The 19,054-nt window shown below is 37.3% G+C and overlaps 1 long non-coding RNA gene across 1 annotated transcript in view; it reads right to left on the bottom strand.

Moving 5' to 3' along the window:
* Positions 1–5,996: 5,996 nt before the first annotated feature.
* LOC136836740 (uncharacterized) overlaps positions 5,997–19,054 on the bottom strand; it is a 153,219-nt gene continuing 140,161 nt past the window's right edge. Inside the window, exon 3 of the long non-coding RNA XR_010852463.1 lies at positions 5,997–7,002. This is a non-coding gene — a long non-coding RNA (uncharacterized lncRNA). The remainder of the gene's footprint in view (positions 7,003–19,054) is intronic.

Genomic DNA, 19,054 nt, shown 5'->3' on the forward strand with positions numbered 1-19,054 from the left:
TGCAAGTGGGCATTTTAATCTGCTCCTTCCTAAATTTCCCCATCGCATTCATCACTATTTAGTTACAGCAGGTGAATTTATTTAGTATTTAAGGAATGATCAACTTTCAAGCTTATGTCTCCTTAATTTATTTCAAGGATCTCACATTTATCGGCATTTAGTCGGTTGTATTCACAAACGTTCAAAACTTCTTGCAGTCATCTGCATTCAGACTCCAGTTGCATACATCATTCTTAAGGATATTTTCTGGTAACATCTGATCACTACTCCTTTAGAGCATCTTTAACCATCATAAAATGCTTTCTACTCTAACAATCTTCAACATCAACAAACTACTTTCTATGAATTTTCCCGTTTAAAGTTAATTTTTTAAACAACAAAATTCATTCAGAACATGTAAAAAAAAATTGACAAAACTCCTTATAAATATTTTCCACTATATATATTATGATCACGGAGGCCTGGCAGATAATCTACTTTGGGTGTTATAATCACGTCACATCAATTTACCTGTCAGCAGTTCAGGGTTCTGTGGCCAATGATTTTCAGTGGTGTCTAGGAAAAAACATGTCTGATTCCAGTTAGAGAAGAGAGAGAGAGAATTTTCAATTTGGGATATCTGGTTTATAGGGAAGTCTGGGGGGGCAGCTCAAGCAAGAGAGAGAAATATTTCTACTCTTGTTTAATCCACATTTCCTACGTTTGTTCCATGCTTTGATAAGGATACGTGCTCTCTCTCTCTCTCTCTCTCTCTCTCTCTCTCTCTCTCAGGTGTTCCTATCCGTCCTCTTCGACACAGCTTGCATATAGACTAAATCCACTTTCATGCCGTCTAAAAGGAACGCCTCCAGCAGCCACATGAAGACAGGCACTCTCCAATAAAACGACAGGAATACGCAAGACCCGCCTCTCTCTCTCTCATAACAGTCAAGCATTGTTGGCTCTAGAGGGCTACTGAAATCAAAACTAGAGAAGAACAGATCAAAATGAGAATACATAAATATATGACATAAAGGTATCAGAACAAGAACCAAACAAGAACTAATTACGAGGCACCAGAATAAAAGGTGCAGACAACGACTTCACAAGCACAGGGTAAAGTCAAACCGGGTAGGCGCTACCGAAGGATATTTGTGAAGGATCTTTGTTGCCCAGTGCATTGTTTCCATTCTCCCTGGTGTCTTTCTGCTGTACCTAGCTGTCCAGCTTCTCTGACTCTGCGTCGCTGTAATCTCTGCATCCCTTAAGGCGTGAGCACATCCCTTGTATCAACATGTATATTTAAACGCTATTGTATGTAAATTTACATAAGAGAACGGAATCCCCTGAAAAGTGATTTGAACAGATCTCTTGACTGTAGATTAGAACCAAGTACACTCTCACACTTTATATACATAGACTGGAACCGTGTACGCACACATTTTACATACATAGGAAGATATGCATATTTTCCTAGCACTGACACTGTTCTTCATGTACGAACCCTAGGCCTATAGGTATCCGCACGGAAACCTCTTCTTTTTTTGGTTAATGCTTTACTAAACTGCGTTACAAGGAAGTTCCTAACTTGATCATCTATTGAATGCTCACAGTTTTCTACAACCCTCAACGAGAACAGGAAGGCCTGTCATAAATCTTTGTCAGCCAATCGCATGAGGAGACATAGGTCATTATTATAAAATGAGTGTGAGGACAAGAAGGTTTCGAATCTATCATCACCAGTCAAACTGAGAATAAGAATCTTATCAAAGGGTCACTGGAAATCCGACGGCAGGGACGATTTAACCCCAAACAAGTGTTTCAACAGATCCGGCCCCCGAGGAGTCAGCCCAGGTGTGAGCTAACGAGGATTCCCTAACCATCAAAGAGGCAAGAAGTGGATCTGCCCGATACGTTATTCCCACACCTGCTTTAATTATGTGCGATGTAATATTCTAGTCACCTAACTTATCTCATTTACTTTAGTGATCAAGGTCAACGTCTATCATTGCATATGTTTTGTGTTAGTGTGCTGTTAGATTACAGTAAAATACACTCACACACACACACACACACACACACACACACACACACACACACACACACACATATATATATATATATATATATATATATATATATATATATATATATATATATATATATATACATATATATATATATCTCTCTATATATATTATATTTTGGTATGTGTGACAGAGAACTGTTGCAATTGCCTTCTGATTTATTACATGTGCATCTTTCTCTCAAAAATTGAGTCTCCATAAATCTAGACATGAATACTTTCTTACTTAAGCTCTCCCAACAGTAATGGTGATATTCGGATGCTAGAATAACAAGACAATTTACAGCTTAAACAACTAATGCCATGGAAGAAAGCCTCTTTTCAGTAATATCTTTGTTCCATCATGCATGACAATTTTTATATATGAACGTTCCCTTCCATGAAGGCTTCATTCCAACAAAATCTACAGGCTGTGTGTGGTGGATGTGGATGTACGACTGAAAGCCATCTGGCGTCAAACTGCTCGAGGTCATTAACGCAACGTTAAAAGTAGTAGTAATTTAAATAAGATGATTTAATCATTTACTGACCGTCCTCAGCCTCTTCATCAACATAAGAAAATCGTGTTTCAAGGTACAGAATCTATGTGACCCAATGGTCACGATAACTCTAAGGAATACTTTACCTGATAATATCAGTCAAAAATTAATTCAGATCTTAGGAAGTTCGATAAAATCATTTAATACCAGTTCAACAAACTAATAATTTATATATATAACTTCCTTTTATGATTTCAGAAACTAATCATTTACATATATTAAACTTCCTTTTATGATTTGAAACTAATAATTTGCATACATAACTTCCATTTTGCAATTTCAAGAAATTAATACTTTACATATATTAAACACTTTCTGATTTCAGGAAATAATCATTTACATATATACAGCTTCCCTTTTTACGATATGAAAAGACAATACTACAGATGTACTGTATGTATCCAGCAGGCGCTTTACACTTTATCAGTTCTCAACTCCGTCATAACGATAACTTTTAACGATAAATTGTATGAATAGATCGTTGTGAATCTGAATGAATGATTCGTAGTTTCAGGAAGCTGAAGCTATTTGTTGATGGTTCTCCAGCCGAGGTGTTACCAGAACCTTTAAGGTTCTTCAGATCTTCTATGGTGTGATGGCGAAGATGCATGGCAATTCTTGTAGAGAATGACAAAAATCACTGCCTCACAATCTTTTATATATTTTGACAATCTGTAGTTGTACACATTTTTGGAGCAACTACATATAATCATTTATATATAAAATACTTTACATTATTTAGATCATATAATTTCACAAAATGTAGATTATAAATTCCTAACCACACTTTCACGATAACGATTCCAGTTATTTATCTACTTTGTATAAAGTATTTACGGTCCTCGGCTCGATGAAAGGACCTTCTGAGTTCAGTAGGAGCATGGTTCAGCTGGGTTCCTGTCGGAGGGCCTGACGAAAGGCACGCCACGAGTTCAGGAGGGGAAGGAGGAGGTTACCTGAGCCGCCAGTTCGAACGAGCGGTCCTTCCGCGGGAGCCCTGGGGCCATACTTCATCCAAGCGATAATTAAAGATTAATACTCATCATAAATATCACAAGAAAAAGTGACTCTCAAGAACAAGTCCTACGTTCCAGCTATATGAGCATACAAACTCCTCAGTGGTCGTCATGTTAAACTATTTTAGAACAACAATAAATGGAAAGATTTAATACATTCATACTCAGAATTCTGTCTTCCTCTGTGCTCTGAAGTTTCGATAATGTCTCTTCAAAAGATCAGAAGAATTCATCAATTATAGTGGCTGAGGTCGTAATAGGGAACTAATAGGGAACGTACCCTCTCGGTCTTCTCATCGTAGCTAAAATTTAAAAGTAAAGTCCCAGAAACGTTTTTTGGAGTGACCGACGCCATTTTGGGGACCACTGCCAAACTTAGCCTCTTCACTATTTAGAAATATAACTGGGCGTAAGTCTGTCCCTACCTCTCTTCAATACCCGAGTTTTTTTCCCCATGAAGCCCTTCCAATCTCAGTTTTGTACCCGTAAAATAAAAATAAAAATAAAATAGACTTCTTAGGATACCTAAGCCAACTGTAGCCCTCTCCAGCAGAAAAAGCAGCGCGGTACTCACTCCAGCAACATGCGGACGGTGATTAACCTGCGGTATTGACGCGGTCAGCCAGCATGCCCACCAGCGGTGGCCTGTGATGTTTACGTCAGCGGCAGGATGGAATTGATCACGTGATCTTGTTGATGTCCAGCGATGGACATCATGTGCACCGTCAGGAAGGGCATGAGGCACCCGAAGGCTGGCGAGGAAACGGAGTGGTGAGTGAGTAGTGAGTCAGGAGCAAGGTCATATATTAAGAAACAGAAACGAAATTTACAAAGACATAACTGATGAGCAAATGGAAGTACATAGTAGAAATATAATTGTATAAATAAATCAGCAAAATAACATCACAAAGAAAATATAAATATATTGATAAATCAGCAATACAAACAATGATTATACAAGCGTTAATAAATCAGCGACTGCAAACTGAATATTTTAAGGCCAACATCTTCATAAACAACAAATGAACGCTATATATGAAAATACACAAATGTTACTGAACTAGCGAATGAAGTGTGGAATGGCAACTGCACGCTGCTGTCCAAATACACAATGGGCGTACGATCGACAACTGTAAACTGTTTGTGTGCAGGCATCAAAAGGAGGGCCTTTCTTTGCACAATTGATTTTCCTGTAATGAAAGATACACAAAACAATAAAAAACTGTACAGCTACATATGCTTCACTTTTCCACAGTGAATTATTTGAAGACTAAGAAGATTAATCACGATCTTTAAAGATGAGGATAAAATAAGACCCCTTTTCCTCGAGTGTAAATCTTGATATATAGTATATTTAAAGATACACTTAAATCCTTAAACTTTATAGAGAGCTACATGTATTCATGTAATCAGAAATCATACTTCTGTTCTACAATGCATACCACGTCCACACACTGAGAGAGAGAGAGAGAGAGAGAGAGAGAGAGAGAATTTCAACTAGAACGGTACAAAGAGAGCAGTGCCACTATCACATTTATACACAAATTCATTCATGGTTTTATGTGAAAAGTGAAATCATGCAGAAAAGGATAAGGACAAAGGTGAAACAATTATGTCAGTATCTACCTTCAAAATGAAAACATTCAAAAGGTAACATTTAGGCGCAAAATTAAACACAATATTTAGATCCAGTGTCTTTGTATGAAACAGACATATCAGTTACATGTGTTTGCACGCACCCGCATATAATTACTTAAATATTCACTAACAACCAGAATAATACACCAGTGAATACAGAATATTCATAAACATACATATATTCATCTGACTACAGTAATTCCCCAGGATAACGCTGGGCAATTGAAATGTGGCGTAAAGGGACCGCAGAGTTCCCACTGCCCAGACTTTCTGTTCAGCACCAGCCGTCACAATTCCGGAATGCAAGACGTCCAGAATGTAAACAATCGTTACGCCAGTCACAGTATACAATTGTCACTGATACAAACATGGCATTTAATAATGACATTATGAAGTTAAAAATACGGTGCGCAACTTATGTATCACTCTGAAGAAGCAAGTGGCAGGTAATTTTGGGTTGGAAATCTCACGCTGGTTTTCCCTCTCATATCAAGAGATGAGGACATAAATAGATAAAAATAAACATATAAAGGGCATTATCTACATGTTCAAGGTGTTCAGTACTATGCTGTAAGGCAGTACAGGTTAATACCAATTGTTTGTTATATTAATAGGAATACTAACGAAACTTGTCGCTTAAAACCACATATTATTAAGAAATAAAGTATAAAAACGACTTACCTCCATAAAACAGGTGAAGTGAAGAGAAGGATCTTCAGGAGAATGAGATTCGGTTAATGAACGCCATCTTGGAAAGAGACAGGGAGCTTCTTGGTCTGAATACCTTCCTCTTAAATCAGAAACTCTCTATAAAGTCTATGTATGTATGTATATATATATATATGTATATAATCTATATAATATCTATAATTATCGTCTGCTGGGAATGTCGAGGGAGCTAACTTCGGCTACTTCTTCAGTTACTTTTAAAATATTCAATTTATATAAAAATACTATAAAAATAGACTGTGTTAAGAAACGAAATTCAGGTTGCTGGCATGGACGCAGTATATTACCGCCTTTCAAAAGGTTCGGTGTTCTAAACGCGTTTGTTCCAGGCTTTGTAAAAGAAAATATTCAATTTCCTTGAGACAAGGTTTTGCCGACGGATACGGTTACCTCTCAAGAGTCTAAGATTTTCCTAACCTATCAATTGTGTTCAATTTCGTTAAGGCAAAATTTCATAGGCGGATATAGTTCGTGGTGCCAACTGATAAGTATCGCAAATTTTAATACAGTTCATAAAAATGAGTCAAATAATACTTTGACAAAGCATACACTTTTATTTGTCAGATGGATGAACCATTCAAATAATCACACGAAATGACAAACAAAATCATGAACAATAGACGAAAAATGTCTCAAATGCAGAATGTCTCTCGGAAGGAGACCAAGGGAAGCATTTGAGGAGAATAAAACGAGATAGATACACGTCGTGGCCACAAATGCGATTGCTATACACCCAAGTCTCGAACTCCGAGTCGAAATTCCAACTTCAGAAAGGTCGAGTCAGGTCAAACCAAGTCAAGAGAGATGAGATACACAACGAAGCAGATCAGGTCAGAAGCGTGGCGGGCCGAAGATTCAAAACGAAAAGACGGCATGAGGGCCATGAGGGGTCAGACGCGGTGAAGTGGTCAAATAAAAAAAGAGGCTAGGAAAGTGTTTCTACAGACGAGACCGCGCCCCTGTCATCTCTCTCTTCTCCCCGCTCAGTTGGCGCTTCTTCTTATGGACTTCATATCTGCAAAGAGAAGAGAAATATAACGTTAGTACAGCGTACATGCAGTGTTCAATATATAATTACAACCTTCGTATTTCATTGGAGAGACACTCGCCTCACAAGCACGGCGTTTTAGGTCCGATTCCCGAGCAAGCAGAAAGGTTTAAGCGTATTCTGCTAAATCCCACTGAGCCACTGTTGACCTAAGCAGTGATAAATGAACTTGCTCTTTTAAGGCCTAGAGGACACGTCTCTCGCCCTTAATTATATTAACTGCATGGTTCACTATGCAGTGCTCATGTTAATTATTAACTTGTTACCCAGTTTTAAAATATAACACGCAAGAGAAAAGGTTTGACTATAAACTGCGAACACACTTAGTGTGGATTAATGAAAAGCGATACGAACATTGCATAATGAGCCAGTAGGCTACCCTAGTTACGGGCTAGGGGCGTGGGCTTCACTAAAAGGGTAAGGCGACTATAATAATTTCATTACAATTGCTTGCTTGAACTGAACCGAGAGGCTTAAATACAGAGCCACCCGTGTAAGAAAAAGAAACACTATGAATAATAAATGTATAAATTTGTTTTCAGCACATGCATCTTGTCCCATTTTGAGATGGTGGCTCCAGAAGCTTTACTCTTCAAGTTCTATGAAAAGTCTATTTTTGACGTGAGGCTGCTAGCCCTACTTTCATTCACGGAGTTTGTAAGCCAGTGGATTCTAGTACTGCAAGGTTGTCACCCATTCTGACCAGATCAAATGTTGCTAAACTTTTCTCTCTCTCTCTCTCTTCTGTGTGTGTATATGTATATATATATATATATATATATATATATATATATATATATATATATATATATATATATATATATATATGTATATATATATATATATATATATATATATATATATATGTATGTATATGTATATAAAAACAACATGAATACACAATAAACATAATAAATAAACGCAATAAAAAATGACCTAAAATTAAAATGCATATATACAAAGGAAAACCTGATGACAGACAATCATGATTAAGAACAAACTAAGTCAAAGGGGAGGCAAAAGAGACAATGTTTATGTTTACGAAGCTTCTTCTAAGTGAAGATGCCGGCATCAAGTATTACGCAATGCTTCATTTTACCCTCTTTTATTCTCTGCCTCTTTGTTTTTCTTTTATGTTCCCCATGACTCCAAACTCCAGCATGACTTCAAACGTCTGCTTGAATGAAATATCTTTCTTCTTCTCCTTCTTCTTCTTCTACTTCTTTGTCTTCTGCTTTGCTCATTCCAATATGGGGTCATTGTTTCCTATCAGCCTTCTCCACCTTCCTCTGTCCGATGCATCCTGACTTCTTAAACCTTAAATCTCTTTCATCCCAGATTTATTACAATTTTCCATTCCCTCCTCCCCAACAAACTAATTGCAGTTTTCCTCAGACTTATAAACACGCACTCGCTCAAAAACGCACGCGCGCTGGCGTGTTTATGTTTGTGCGCGTTTGACCGCTTGCATGAACCTCTGAACGTGTTTGTGACGCAGATAGAATGATACATGAATTGTAAACATTTTAGATGTAATTCGAACGGTGATGGGCAAAATCACCAATGCCTAAAAGGTGTTTTTGAGAGAGAGAGAGAGAGAGAGAGAGAGAGAGAGAGAGAGAGAGAGAGAGGATGGCCTACATCAACATAGATATCATATGATAAAACTAAACTAGTTCTTACTGACAGAGAGAGAGGAGAGAGAGCATTTTAACAATCCTAGCGTGATTCAATCTTTTCTCTCATTGCACGCGCGCGCACGTGTGTGTGTGTGTGTGTGTGTGTGTGTGTGTGTGTGTGTGTGTGTGTGTGTGTGTGTGTGAGAGAGAGAGAGAGAGAGAGAGAGAGAGAGAGAGAGAGAGAGAGAGAGAGAGAGGATGGCCTACATCAACATAGATATCATATGGTAAAACTAAACTAGTTCTTACTGAGAGAGAGAGAGAGAGAGAGAGAGAGAGAGAGAGAGAGAGAGAGAGAGAGATTTTAACAATCCTAGCGCGATTCAATCTTTTCTCTCATTGCACAAGCGCGCACGTGTGTGTGTGTCTGTGTGTGTGTGTGAGAGAGAGAGAGAGAGAGAGAGAGAGAGAGAGAGAGAGAGAGAGAGAGAGAGAGAGAGAGAGAGAGGATGGCCTACATCAACATGGATATCATATGATAAAACTAAACTAGTTCTTACTGAGAGAGAGAGAGAGAGAGAGAGAGAGAGAGAGAGAGAGAGAGAGAGAGAGAGAGAGATTACTTGCATACTTTGTACTGTATCCACACTAATAAATGACCACCCCCGCTTGCGTGTGTGTGTTTAAAAGAGAGAGAGAGAGAGAGAGAGAGAGAGAGAGAGAGAGAGAGAGAGAGAGAGAGAGAAGTGGTCTGAGATGTTAAGTAGCCTATTACACACACTTGAGCAGGCCAGAATCTTATACCGGATCTAAGAGATGATTTCGTAAATAGCCTCTAACGAGAGTTGCTTGCTTGCTTGAAAGCAAATTGTGTGTGTGTGGGGGTGAGGGGGAAGGATAAGGGAGGCGGGAGGAGGGAGAGAGAAAGGGGAGGGTTCATGTGGAGGCATTAACGACGTTCTAAGGTCAAGGCAAAGGGAGGTGCCAATATACGGTAAGGGAAATACTACTACTACTACTACTACTACTGATAATAATAATCATCATCATCATTATAATCATCATCACAACTGCAAAAATTAACCACAATATCAGTAACGCTTAACTGCAGAAAAACAATTGACCCTGACAGTGAGAGAGAGAGAGAGAGAGAGAGAGAGAGAGAGAGAGAGAGAGAGAGAGAGAGAGAGAGAGAACCATTAATCTGACCACACAGTTCACTGGGAATAAAATTAGAGGTTGGGTAATGCTTAGTAATACTTGTCGTAAGTGTGCCTAACAGTAGGTATTCAATGGAAAATAATCCTTTAAAAGATAGGCATATTTCCTTTGTGTTTCCAAGGATTTTTCTTTCCCGTTAATGTTTATCTTTCTTTCTGTTGCTGAAGTTTTTTTTCCATATTTTCATGTTTTTCTTTTCAGTTGTCGCAGTGTTTCCCTGTTTCCGAGGCTTTTTTTTACTATTGTCCTGCTGACCTTAACACCCCTTTTAATTTTTTTTTTTCAGATCTCAAGTTGTCGGCATTATTTTCCTCTTCTAGTTTTTTTTTTTTTTTCTTCCTTTTGCCAAGTTCTTCAAAATTACCCCCTTTCCTTGTTTCCAAGGTCTTTATTCTTTATATTTTTCTTTTAATGTTTTTGGCTAATTGCAAAGAATTTCCCCCCGCCCCCTTCTCTCTCTCTCTCTCTCTCTCTCTCTCTCTCCTCTCTCTCTCTCTCTCTCTCCTCCCTGGGTTGTTCGCATCCGTATAACTCCAGCCTTCGCTGTGGGCGGAGGAGAAGTTTACTCCGCCATTCAATCTTTGACTCCTGTTGGGCAAATATCCTATTCATCATCTGTATACTTCTTCTATTTGCTACAGTTCCTCCTACATCGTGTCTCTCTCTCTCTCTCTCTTTACCTATTCCCTGCCTGAATCTTTCTAATCCTCGTAGTTTCATCCTTCATTCTTGACCATCCAATTGTCTTCATCATCCTTCTTTAGCTATCGCCTACAACGTTGTGTCTTTTTTATTCTTGTTTTCAACATCATCCTGTGTCTCGCACTCGTGTCGCGTTTCACGCATTCTCTTTTCACCCTTTTCCTACGCATTCTCTTACACCTTTCTTCTCTCATGCTTCACGCTTCACATCTTTCTTCCTTTATGTATCACCTCTCACATCTGACTTCCTCTTATACGCATTTTCTCCTGCACCTTACCTCCCTTTATTATTATCGCTTATATCTTTCTTCTTTTTTTTATTTCCTATCATCACATTCTTCCTTCTACGCCGGTCGCCGGGTAGGTGACTGACGGTGCTGGAGGTATACGTCCGTGGTCACCTTGGGAGAGTAGTCAAGGACTTCTACACCCTTTCTACCTCCTCCTCCTCCTCCTCCTCTTTCCCCTCCTCCTCCTGGCATCCTCATCCACCTCCTCCTCCTATCTTTCCTCCTCTGAATATCATTATTTTCTTCTCCTTCAAATGCCTCCCTTCACCGTCACCCATTTTTATCTTCCTCATTTTGATACTTTTTTTTCTCTTGACTGCCCACCTCCTCTGGAGCCGCCTCCTCCCTTCGATTATCATTATCATCCTTCTTCTTCCATTTCCGTTAACGTCTCTTCCTAATAACTGATACTATCCACCCTCTTCCGTGTTCCCCTTCCTTCATTACCGAAACTCTTGCGTAAGTGTTTTGTTTGATTTCAAATTCTCACCAAATGGAAAGAGTAAAATAATAGTCTTCATTTTTTCTCCGCTTCTTTTTTATTATTTATTTTTATTATTTCTGTTTTCCAACATCTCCTTTCAGCTTTCAAAAATGTAAGTCGTCTTCGAGCTTATCTCAAGCTGGTCTTCACAAGCCTCATTAAATACTTTATGGAAATTCTCAAGACTCCACTCTCGCTTCGGTCCCGATCGCCGCAGTTTATACATCTTCCCTAGTTTGTCATTCAGTAGGTGTCAAAACGCATGTGTGTGTGTGTGTGTGTGTGTGTGTGTGTGTGTATATATATATATATATATATATATATATATATATATATATATATATATATATATATATATATATATATATATATATATATATATATATATATATATATATTATATACATATAAACAGTATATTATATATGTGTGTGTATATATACCTGTACAGTATACATATTTATATATATTTTATATATATACACATACATATAACTGACACGCACCCATCTAGATATGTGTGCGAGCCTAAACAAGGCTACCACGCTTCTCTATTAGATAACAATGCAATGCATAAACAAGAAAAAAAAAAAAAGCCACGCTTCTATTCAGCTTCTGAAGTGATGCCCGTCAAGGTTAGAAGAAAAACGTATGCAAGATGTTGCAAGTTTTGCAAAGGTATGGCTGACTCGCCTAAGAGGAAAATACTGATCCATCACCTCTTTATGTCCGTCTTCCTAGTCACCCACCAGGGATGGAGGGTTACGATTGGGGAGCGGGAGGGGGAAGAAAGGGGGAGGGGGATGGAGGGGGTCGTCCCCGCATCCCACGGCAGAGTTTATTGGGTACAGTCCCATGAACGCGTTCTGTAGGTGCAAGGTCTTTTCATTTGCGTGAGGACGAAAATGTATTTTGAGTTATAGAATGAACACTGGGAATTACAAGCATACCTCCGTGCAACACGCAGCTGTTTCAAATATTTGAGAGATTCGTCTTCATTAATCCTTCCCCATCTGGCGTTATTTCATCCTCGTGCATCCTCCATGCTTATTTATTTCTGTTGATTCTCTTTATATCTATATACAGTATATATATATATATATATATATATATATATATATATATATATATATATATATATATATATATATATAATTGATATGATTTGAGTTTTATTATAATTATGTGTTGTTTTCATCTTTTTTAGAGCCTTTCAGTCAAAAATACGAAACGTCGGGAATAAATATGAACAAGAGACGTGTTTTATAATATATATATATATATATATATATATATATATATATATATATATATATATATATATATATATATATATATATATGTATCATCTATATGTGTATATATATGTATATATATATATAATCATAGCATAGTTGTTTCCTCGAAAATGAAGACAATGGTCATCCCCTTCATACTTTTACCTGCTGAATCATGGATTAATATTAGTCATTCTTCCTTCATATTAAAAACCAGACAGGTGGCTACCTGAGGAAGTAAACACACTTACACAAACACTATCCATTCTATTCAAATAAGAGCAGGCAATTTTCAACTCAGCGGCTGCGCCTTCTCGAATCCATTTTACACTCAGAACCACAACTTCCAAGCTAACTTTAAATGCCTTGGTTCCTTATTTACCTAACTCGAGAATCTGCAGATTTGCGAAAACATTTCTGGGTCGTTTTTCTTTTATTTTTACGACCGTTTTCTCTATCAAGATGACACCAGTCACTGGCCACATCAAGTAATTCTCTGTCCTAAGCAGGAAACTTTAACAACTTCGGCAGTTACAAAGAAGGCTCAGCAGAGGCATTTCGGTCCCCTAAAATCTCTCTTATCGAACGGCACTTTCCCGTTCTCCCAATCTTCCCTCCTCCCACAAAAGTATACCATAATATCAAATTACGACGGTAAGGATTATTAGGAATACCGTTCCACAATGATATGGACTTTCCTTATCGGACTCACGAAGTTAAGAGCCGGCAGATTTGGGGTCAAGACCCACGCTCTCTTCTCTCATTTTTTTGTCGTGTTCTTTGTAACTGGGCTACATCAAGATACCAGGTTGCCCGCTCCACCGATAAATGTGTAGAATAATAACGAACTGACTCAATATATATATATATATATATATATATATATATATATATATATATATATATATATTTATATGTATATAACAAAATACAAGGACGTCTTTAATCACAAGAGGTCGTCTCACTTAACAGGCAATGCAATATCACCATTACGTCACAGTCTGAGTAAGTACAGCGTAAAAATCGCTGGCGCGTATCTCACATTACGTCACGTCGCGTCACGTCCCTGAATTCGCGTAACAGGATGTTCACCTGCATTGACTGACATCAACAAAGATATCCAAAGGGACCACGCTACGGAATTCTCCTGCTTCCGTTTTCCCTGACCTCTACTGTTTACTCTCCTGAAGAGTTGGATCTATCACTCCCTTTGGAGCTAAGACCCACTCAGGTCGTCTGCCCAATGTTCTCACACACACACACACACACACACACACACACACACACACACACATATATATATATATATATATATATATATATATATATATATATATATATATATATATATATATATATATATATATATATATATTAACGTTGAGCAGACGACCTGATACCCTACTTATATACAGTATAAATATGGCCACGATGAAATTAAAACGACGGAGTGCCAGACCTTTCGCTAGTTCTCTGTTGAGCATTTTCAAGCAACCTTCATACAACAGAAAAAATATTACACAGACGAGTTAGCTTGACAAACAACAGCTTGAATTAAAGAAGCATACAACCATTTTAATGCTTGCAAAGGCCAATACATTTGGGGTATCTCTTCAGAAAAGGAAGTGTCTTGGACTAACTCAGGCACTTGGATACAGTAAGGCAAAACAGAGGACATTTACTGAAATAGAATAGAATATAGAATTTAGATCAAAGGCCAGGCGCTGGGACCAACGAGGTCATTCAGTGCTGAAACGGAAATTGACAGTAAGAAGGTCCAAGGTGTAACGGAGAAAACTTCGCAGTTGCACTGTGAAACAATTGTTAGAGAAGGTAAAAGTCAGACGGAAGAAAGAGAATATGAGCGGAGGTACGGTAAAAGGAATGAAAAGAGGTTGCAGCTAGGGGTCGAAGGGACGCTGCAAAGACCCTTACGTAATGACTACATTGCACTACGTGAGGTGCACTGACGGCACTAACTCCCTACGCGGGTTTTTCTTTTTTAAATCTCGTTCGAACATCTTTTACAGAATGGGGTCGAACATTACAGACTTAAACTTAAATTAACACTACTTACATTTGTTACTTGTATTGGTGCAGATTCTAAGAAATTTCTAGTAACGACATTACTACATTACTACTTCTTGTAATTACACTACTATGGGACCCATCAATTCTGTGTGATTTTTCACGCCAAATTCCTACAACAAGCATTACTCGTGTTGATATATTCTGGCGTTTAATCCCTTTACTTGTCAGGCCAAAATAAAATTAATAACAGTGCATATATAGGATTTTATAAACAATGTTGGTATTCTGGCGGGCACAATAATTATAGGCATGCTCTTGTACAGTGTTATTAGAGGAAAAGTAACATTTACACTGAATATTTTCATCATTGATTTGATGGACTCACAGCCGATTAAATAGAGCAAACAAAGGGTGTTCTTAGACAATTCTTTCTTCCTGTCACTTTCACTGTGAAATGACTACAACTTTATTGTAGCTAGTATCCAAAATATGAGCTGGACAACAAGTCCCTACCCATTTCCCTAATGTTCTGCAATTTGTTATCCTGGATTTCCGGACTGACAATACGTCACACTCGCAGGAACATTGAAGAGAATGCAGAGTTTTCATTGAATATGATGTCTAGAAAAATAACGTACATAAGTTAAATTATGTGTTGCTTTTCTACATAGAATAAATTTACACTGAAACTGTTCACCTATAATGACAATGTATAAAATGGACTAGCACCTCTTTCTGTTACTAGTTGAATTTGACAGACGGGACTTAGTCAATTAATTCAGTTTTTCCAAGAGGTTATTCGCACCTATGTCCTTAGGTATTACAGCCGAAGTATAGAAACGACCATGTGGTTAGTGACCCCATCGTCAACATCAACATTCAAAGATGCGCAGGAGTTATATGGCACTGGCAGTGGGTCGAAAGGAGGATTGGATACTCAAGAGTATTTGAATTAGCATTCTACCATCTTGAGTGACTTGGTAAGCATACAAAACTATCCAAATTTTTCGTATTATTAACGTGATACAAATTACTGATGCCTAAAAACAGGCAAAACTATTAATATACCGATAAATTTGATATAAAACATAGCTTTTTTAAGCAATTCTAAACTTACACACCTAAAAGATGAAAAAATAATCAGATAATTTTTCGTTCTTAATGGTATAGATGTAAAATTTATCTATTTTGTCAGTAGCCCCAGACCCGTTAGTTTCTGAAAATACTCCAAAACATTTTACAGGATGAAATTTCGTAACACTTATAAAGTTTCGTAACATTAATGAAGTCGAATCAAGCCCAGTCATCCGTCCCACGAGGGGTCGACAAAACCAATCAATAACGAACATAAATCTGAATTATTCCACATCACTGGCTTCCCAAAAGGTCGACCTAATGACATGACGTTTCTAAAATGTAAATAATGATCCAAATACGAAAATCTGCAGCCAATTCTGCGTCCCGGGGAAGTAACGACCTCCGTCTGATCAGCTTGTTTACACAGCTGGGACGAGCGCCACACCACGCGCCCTCTTTCACAAAAATTCAAGATAAACTGCTTTAATTTCCCTTCTATTTTTTTGTTGTTGTATCGAGTGCGCTGAAATATTTGTGAGGATATTAATATTCACTGCATGCGCTTGTAAATGTTTGTTTATTCACGCAAGTATAATTGCTTCAGTATGGGTCGGTGGGCGTTTTTGTGCGATAACCGTGACAGCTTGTTTATGTTTGGAAAATGTGAAAGCCCAGTTTATATGTGAGCATATACAATACATACATATATATATATATATATATATATATATATATATATATATATGCGCTTTGTTGTACTTATTAGTTTTCTCTTGGTTGTATTCCATTCTGTTTAAGATTTTCTAGGAAGGTAATAGCTGTTTAGATTGATTCTCTATGACTAGAATATTTCAATCATAAATATTATTTCCAAATTCCCATATTGCCATATAGGTAGGTTTGTTTACTATCTCTCTCTCTCTCTCTCTCTCTCTCTCTCTCTCTCTCTCTCTCTCTCTCTCTCTCTCTCTCTCTCTCTCTCTCAATATATATATATATATATATATATATATATATATATATATATATATATATATATATATATATATATATATATATATATATATATATATATATATATATATATATATATATATATATATATATATAATATAACATAGATATACACATGCACACATTAGCATACACACACACACACACACACACACACACATATATATATATATATATATATATATATATATATATATATATATATATATATATATATATATATATATATATATATATATATTGTGTGTGTGTGTTTAAATTAAGAATACTAAGGTAAGTGCGAAAGGTTAGTCAAGAAGTACTATAGCTAAATCCGGAAATAGTGTGTCAAAATATTTATAATATATTGCTTCCACACTTGTGTAATAAGCCTGCTCATATACAAAAGACTGTTGACAAACATCGCACTAAAATTAAAGCAAAATAAAATTATGAATATACGTAAATCCGTACTTGTTCATATATATGTACGTGGGAAGAAGCAGCTTCGAAGGGCACATATGACACAGAAGGAACACTAAAAACAGAGAAAAATAACGCTCAGTTACATTAATATCACAAGTAAGATTTTGTCCTTCCAAAGATAGAACATGAATCTAAATAACTTTCATTAGCGGAACGTTCATTTTACAGCTTACGTAAACGGCTGTGGCAAACGTATACTAATATAGATTTTAAAGTTATTCGAGAAACGCAAGATTACTTTTCACAAAATAATGCCACAGAATTCTTATTTAGGTAGTGTTCTTGGAAAGCTTAATGGCATAAGAATTGTCTAGTTCAGCTTACCCGTATAAGTTTCAATTCAATCTTATCAGTTACCCGTATAAGTTTCAATTCAATCTTATCAGTTACCCGTATAAGTTTCAATTCTGTCTTATCAGTATCTTCTGACATGTCCAGACCATCCCGAAAGGATTCAACTAAAATGTTTCCTTGTTTACTCATCGTCCACGGTATTGGCTTTCTTCTTTACAAATCATGTTGTTTTCACTTTTACTTCTGTTGATTGCCCAATATTTTCACTGCTTTATTTTTGTGTTTCCTTTAATATAAAAACAAGTAACCTAAATACTCACTGAGATGTAACAATGCGAACGCACATACAAATCGACGCATAATGAATATGAATAATTAAACTGGGATTTTCTTATGTAAAGAATACCCTTTTCGGAAACTAAAAAGGAAAGAAAAGCCATCTTTATGCTCATTCCGTCTCTTAACTTAGAGTCATTGTTGCTATTCCATCCTCTCCTTATCTCAACACTAGCTTTCTCCCGATATTTCGCTCATTCACTTTCTTCTCTTCACCACCATCCTCATTGCGCTTTACTCTCTCTTTCTCTAACTCTTATATTCACTTTCTATCATCTTTTCCCATTCTAACAATACGTTCACTTTCTCCTTCTCTTTCTAATACTGACTCTCCTCTTCCTCCTCCCTCTAAGCCTCGCTTTCTTTATCCTTTCCCAACTCTGTCTTTGCTTCACTTCTTCATCCTTTCCCCAACTCTGTCTTTGCTTCACTTTCTTTATCCTTTCCCCAGCTCTGTCTTTTGCTTCACTTTCTTTATCCTTTCCCCAACTCTGTCTTTGCTTCACTTTCTTTATCCTTTCCCCAACTCTGTCTTTGCTTCACTTTCTTCATCCTTTCCCAACTCTGTCTTTGCTTCACTTTCTTCATCCTTTCCCCAACTCTGTCTTTGCTTCACTTTCTTCATCCTTTCCCCAACTCTGTCTTTGCTTCACTTTCTTCATCCTTTCCCCAACTCTGTCTTTGCTTCACTTTCTTCATCCTTTCCCCAACTCTGTCTTTGCTTCACTTTCTTCATCCTTTCCCCAACTCTGTCTTTGCTTCACTTTCTTCATCCTTTCCCCAACTCTGTCTTTGCTTCACTTTCTTTATCCTTTCCCCAACTCTGTCTTTGCTTCACTTTCTTTATCCTTTCCCCAACTCTGTCTTTGCTTCACTTTCTTTATCCTTTCCCCAACTCTGTCTTTGCTTCACTTTCTTTATCCTTTCCCCAACTCTGTCTTTGCTTCACTTTCTTCATCCTTTTCCCCAACTCTGTCTTTGCTTCACTTTCTTTATCTTTTCCCCAACTCTGTCTTTGCTTCACTTTCTTTATCTTTTCCCCAACTCTGTCTTTTGCTTCACTTTCTTTATCCTTTCCCAACTCTGTCTTTGCTTCACGTTCTTCATCCTTTCCCCAACTCTGTCTTTGCTTCACTTTCTTCATCCTTTCCCCAACTCTGTCTTTGCTTCACTTTCTTTATCCTTTCCCCAACTTTGTCTTTTTGCTTC

This window comes from Macrobrachium rosenbergii, chromosome 56 (genome assembly GCF_040412425.1).
Source record: "Macrobrachium rosenbergii isolate ZJJX-2024 chromosome 56, ASM4041242v1, whole genome shotgun sequence".
In the NCBI taxonomy this organism is placed as follows: Eukaryota; Metazoa; Arthropoda; class Malacostraca; order Decapoda; family Palaemonidae; genus Macrobrachium; species Macrobrachium rosenbergii.